The sequence below is a fragment of the Lathyrus oleraceus genome, chromosome 7 (assembly GCF_024323335.1).
Source record: "Lathyrus oleraceus cultivar Zhongwan6 chromosome 7, CAAS_Psat_ZW6_1.0, whole genome shotgun sequence".
Taxonomy (NCBI): Eukaryota; Viridiplantae; Streptophyta; class Magnoliopsida; order Fabales; family Fabaceae; genus Lathyrus; species Lathyrus oleraceus.
Genome location: NC_066585.1, coordinates 336,673,218 through 336,679,195, shown reverse-complemented (window position 1 = coordinate 336,679,195; position 5,978 = coordinate 336,673,218). Strand labels below are relative to the sequence as shown.

Genomic DNA, 5,978 nt, shown 5'->3' with positions numbered 1-5,978 from the left:
AATTTCTTATCTTTCAAAACATCCAACACTAATCTCAAATGTTCTTTATGCTCTTCTTCTGACTTAGAGTAAATCAAGATATCATCAATAAATACTACTACAAATTGGTTCAGGTAAGTATGAAAAATACGATTCATGTATTCCATAAATACTCCTGGCGCATTAGTCACACCGAAAGGCATCACAGAATACTCATAATGTCCATACCGAGTTCTGAACGCTGTCTTCTGAATATCTTCATCTTTCACTTTGATTTGATGATAGCCCGATCTCAAATCAATTTTACTGAACACACAAGCACCCACTAATTGATCCATCAAATCATCTATCCTCGGTAGTGGATACTTATTCTTGATCGTTACCTTATTCAGCTGTCTGTAATCAATACAAAGTCTCATACTACCATCCTTCTTCTTTACTAGCAGCACTGGAGCTCCCCACGGTGATACACTTGGCCTTATAACTTTTTCTCAAGTAAGTCTTCCAGCTGCTTCTTTAATTCATACAATTCAGATGCCGACATTCTATACGGTGCCATCGAAACAGGCCTAGTACCAGGTACCAGATCAATCGTAAATTCAACTTCCCTCTCTGGCGGCACACTAGGAATTTCATCAGGGAATACTTCAGGGAATTCTTTCACTACTAACAGTTCATCAATTTTAGCTTTATTCTCAACCGACAACGTCGCCATCAAGGAAAACATCTGAGCTTCCTCTTTCATTAATTTTCGTAATTCTCTGAAAGGTAATAAGCTAATTCCTTCCTCTTCAGGAGTGGAAAATCTCACCGACTTATGATAACAATTTATATGAACATAATTATACTCTAACCAGTTCATACCAATAATTACATCCATCCCAGCCAACGGCAAACATACTAAATCAACATAGAAATCTTTATCGAAGATCGATAAAGGACACTTTAAACATACCAATGAAGTAGCTATTGATCCCTTAGCTGGGGTCTCGACAATCAAATCACCATCCAAAGCAGACAATTTTAAACTCAGGCTTCGAGCACAGTTGTCAGAAATAAAACAGTGTGTAGCACCGGTATCAATAATAGTAATTAAAGGAGTACCATTTATGAAACATGTACCTCGGATAAGTCTGTCCTCACTGGAGGTTTGAGTTCCGGTCAATGCGAACACCTTTCCAGTTTGAGATTTCTTTGGCTTCTGACACTGACTTCCAATATGCCCTTCTTCACCACAATTAAAACAAATCATTTCCTTGTGCTTGCAATCAGCTATTGCATGCCCGGTCTTACCACAGCGAAAACACCTCTTTACTTCAGCAGTGCATACATTACTCTTATGACCAGCCTGACCACATTTGAAGCAAACTATACCAGCAGGAGCACCTCCCCCACTAGCTCTCTGAGCCGGAGCAGCTCTTTGCTTCCCTTTTCCAGCTGGAGCATCATACGGCTTGCCACGGTTTTGATGTTGCTTGCCTCTGCGATCACTGACAACCTTGTAATGAGCATTATTGTCCTCTTCAAATATCCTGCAGCTATCAACCAATTCAGTAAAAATGCGTATCTTCTGATACCCAACAGCCTTCTTAATTTCAGAGCGCAGTCCGTTTTCAAACTTGATGCATTTTGAAAATTCAGCACCAGCACCAGTGTAATGAGGATAAAATTTGGACAACTCCACAAATTTTGCAGCATAATTAGTGACAGACATGTTTCCTTGCTTCAGCTCAAGGAACTCAATTTCTTTCTTACCACGGACATCTTCCGGATAATACTTCCTCATGAATTCCCTACGGAATACCTCCCAAGTAATGACTTCACCTGCCGCAGTCAACCTCTCAAGAGTCTCTAGCCACCAGTCATCAGCTTCGACTGCTAGCATGTGAGTACCATACCGAACCTTCTGAGCTGGAGTGCAATCCATAACACGGAAGATTCTCTCTATCTCTTTCAACCATCCCAAAGTTGCATCTGGATCATGCTTCCCTTTAAACACCGGCGGATTCTCTCTTTAGAAAGTCGCCAAGCTACGTGATCCAGCGTCTCCACCAGCATTTGGCAAGTTCTGCACAGCTTGTGCCATTGCTTGCATTGCGGCAGCCATCGCAGCGTCATTTCTCCCAGCCATTTCAACTTATCACTACAACACAACTAAAAGTTAGATTAGTAACAATACACAATTGTTAGACAGTAACGACACGACAACTGGCCGGACAGACCGACCTGCTCTGATACCACTAATGTAACACCCCATTTTCTACCCGCGAATGTAACTGAAATCAGGGTTTACAAATATTTTCCATAAAATGGGATATCACCTTTTCAACTTTAATATAATTCCAAATTAAGGAAATCATACATAAATACATAGCACCCTTTCATAAAATCAACATAAACAACGTCATTCACTCTAATAATTCAACTTCATAAAATATCACGCAGCGGATTCATAATCTTAATTCATAGCATCTTTAAACAACATAATAACAACTTTAATTAAGAAATAAGCAACTCTAAGTTCTTCGACTAATTAAGATTCAGCCATAATAAAAGACCCAACAAAGCAGACGCGCGACCATTCCCCCGAGTGCTACGTATCAGGGCGACTGACCACCGACTCGATTAATGGTAATCGGCTACTCTTCAGGATTACCTGCACGTTGTCACATAAGGACAACATTCAACAGAAGGGGTGAGATATCGAATTTTATAAACAATGTATGATAAAAAAAAATACTTATATAAGGATCACAAATAATTCACCACTTCACAACATCAACCAAACAACAATCAACATCAATTCCAAGAAATGCACACATTAATGTGACTCGACTAATTATGTATGTGGTACCATTCGGAGTAAGACTCCCAACTTAAAATCATTGCCATTTTATTGGGCATCAAGGCATAAGCCTTCAACTTTCAACTTAAAATTTGCCAATCCAGGCCAACATGGTGTGAGCAACATCCCCGACATAATGCAAATGTCCTACATGACATACACGACTTTACGACACAAACAATATGACAACATGAGCAACATAGTAACTTATACAACATCGGCAACTTAGAAATCAACTTTGGCTTGAAAGCCTTCAACTTAGCAACTTCGGAATTGTTCCATAAACCGGAACCATATAACAACTTAACTGTGCCGACAATCGACTATACAACACAATTTCGACAAAACAACGTGATAAAAACCAACTCTTAAGTTACCCGACTTACCCCGACAAATTTTGTTAAATTTCAGGAAACTTCGTTTTCCGCCTAATTCGGCTAAACTGACTAAATTGGCATTTTTTTATTATTAATAAGTCCTACTACTTATGCTACTAAATATTCCTATATATTCCCCTTAAATCAATTTACTTCAACTGCTTATTTCCTATACAGTGTATTCTGCTACTGGTATGCTCCTGCTATAAATATCAACTGCTACTGCTACTGCATATGCATTCTTAATCCAACTAATACTAATTAATTTACTACTAATGTTAACTTATTAATATTATGAAATACTAAACTTAATTACTTAAGTAATATATATTATGACTTTTTGGTATCCATTCCTACACATCATGCGCCTATCTTCAATCATTAGTTCAACTCTCCTTTATTTAATTCTTATGACACATTACCTTGTTACTCACTTGGTGTATTACTTTGTCTTGGTTACTGAGAATTTAATTGTTACTCCAAGTATCACCTTTATTTTAATATTCCTCCTCCCAAAATACTTGCAGAACCACTATTTATCATGTGACTTGATAAAGGTACACCATTTTTCCTTTTAGGCATCAGCTCCATCTATACATATGTATTGCTATAAACTCTAATTCCATCACTTATTGAAAGGTTAAGTAAGATAATTTGCCATTCCAATTAATAAACGCAACAACTACATGATTATTTAATTACACCACAACTTAATATATATATATATATATATATATATTATATATATATATATATATATATAATATATATTATATATATATATATATATATATATATATATATATATATATATATATATATATATATATATATATATATATATATATATATATATATATATATATATATCTATATATATATAATATATATAATGTTCAGTACTAGCAAGTCAAGGAAGAAGCAATATAGGAATATCACTTCTTGCGCTACAGTGTTGACGAGGAAAACAATATATACGCTACTTTTCTTTTTGTTCTGTTTCTAAAATCAACCAATTAAGAATGGGTCTCTATAATATACCAAAATACCAATTCCAAACCTAATTAATTTATCATATTTTCAATTATAAAATCTGAATCTCACCCTTACCTTAGGTTTGGATTGAAGGTAGCCCAAAAATCTAATTCCGGAAATCGCCTCCGATTGTAGTTTTCTCCTCGCCGTTCTTCTCTCACTGTCGCACAGAAAAATCAGTTTTCTTCTTCTTACTGTTTATGACCACTTCTTCCACTACTTCTATTTCTTTTTATTAAAAACTATACTAATTCTTTTTATTAATAATGGGCCTAACTATAACACCCCCTATTTTACTAATTCGCACATGATATTAAGCCCACTAACTCAAATAACACAACAACTATATTATTATTTCTAATAATATTTTCTACGACTTTCGACTATATTTCTGACTTATCGATTAAATCAACCACAACATAAAATATATCGACTAACCACAAATAAATACTTAAATAATAAAATAAATAAATAAATATTTGGGCGTTACACATGTGTGTTCTTGTCATTCTTGTCACTGCATGTGGATTATTTTCACCACATACATGGTCAAGTATGTGCAGACGAACCAAGTGATTAATGTGTTCCATGTTTACGCTATTTATTCTCTGTAGATGATCAACTTAACAATTCATTCAATTTCAGTAAAGAAAAGAAAGTTAGATTTTTAAAAAATGTCTTCCTAACAACATTACATGATTAATGCCCATATCAAAGGTGAAATATTTGATCATTAGTTATTCAGTTTTTGTTTTCGAAACACGGAGGTAACTCGGTTTGCAATAAATCGACGATCAAATTTTTCACATCTGAAACGAAGAATAGAAAAGGAATTGCAGTGCAGTAATGTGGGCCAAATCATCTATAAAAATCCGATTTGGTTTATAGAAAACCAGATGAAGTTTTATCAGAAGAAGATTTGAGATGATGACGATATTTAGCATATATTTGTCAGTCACGGACAATATGGTTATAACAATATAGAGTTGTATATATTACCACATCAATAACAAGTGTCTCAGTTCATTGATCAGTCACAAGTGTTTTATGAAACTGATGACAAACAAGTTGAGGTGAATGTTCCAGATGACGAAGAAGAAGAAGCCAAGATCATGGTTGATTCAATGGTGAACGCTGATGAGGAAGAGGAGCCAATACCAGCTAGTCATGTATACTGTCCACCCCAACACATGACAAGGTTGAATTTGGGTCCCGATGAACCTTCATCCGATATATGGTACAATCCTTATGTACAAACGCAAGGATCTTTGAAACAAGGAGGCACATTTCTCACAAAAGAGGAATGTGTAAAAGCCATTAAGGAATTACACATGCAACTTTCAGCTGATTTCAGAGTTGACAGAACTAACGCATTGAGGTATAAAACTTATTGTCTGAATGAGCACTGTCTTTTTATGTTGTCAGCTTCGTACCGGAAGAGAAGCGAGTCTTGGAAGATTGGATCAATGGGTCCAGATCAAGCATGCATGCTGACAAACCTAATGCATGATCATTGGAAATTAGGCTCTCAGTTAATATGCGATGAAATATTGTCTGTCATTGACGACAATCCGTCGTTAAAGGTGAGTACAATAATCTTGCATATTAGGGTAGAGTACGAGTACACTCCATTATATAGGAAGGCATGGATAACTAGGATAAAGACTGTTGAAAAAGTGTTTGGCAATTGGGAGGAGTCTTACAAACAACTTCCAAAATACCTGTTGGCTCTAAAACAATAT

General features: G+C 35.7%; 1 pseudogene; it reads right to left on the bottom strand.

Moving 5' to 3' along the window:
- Positions 1-457: 457 nt before the first annotated feature.
- LOC127103698 (uncharacterized) lies at positions 458-2,110 on the bottom strand (annotated as a pseudogene).
- Between the last annotated feature and the right edge of the window lie 3,868 nt (positions 2,111-5,978).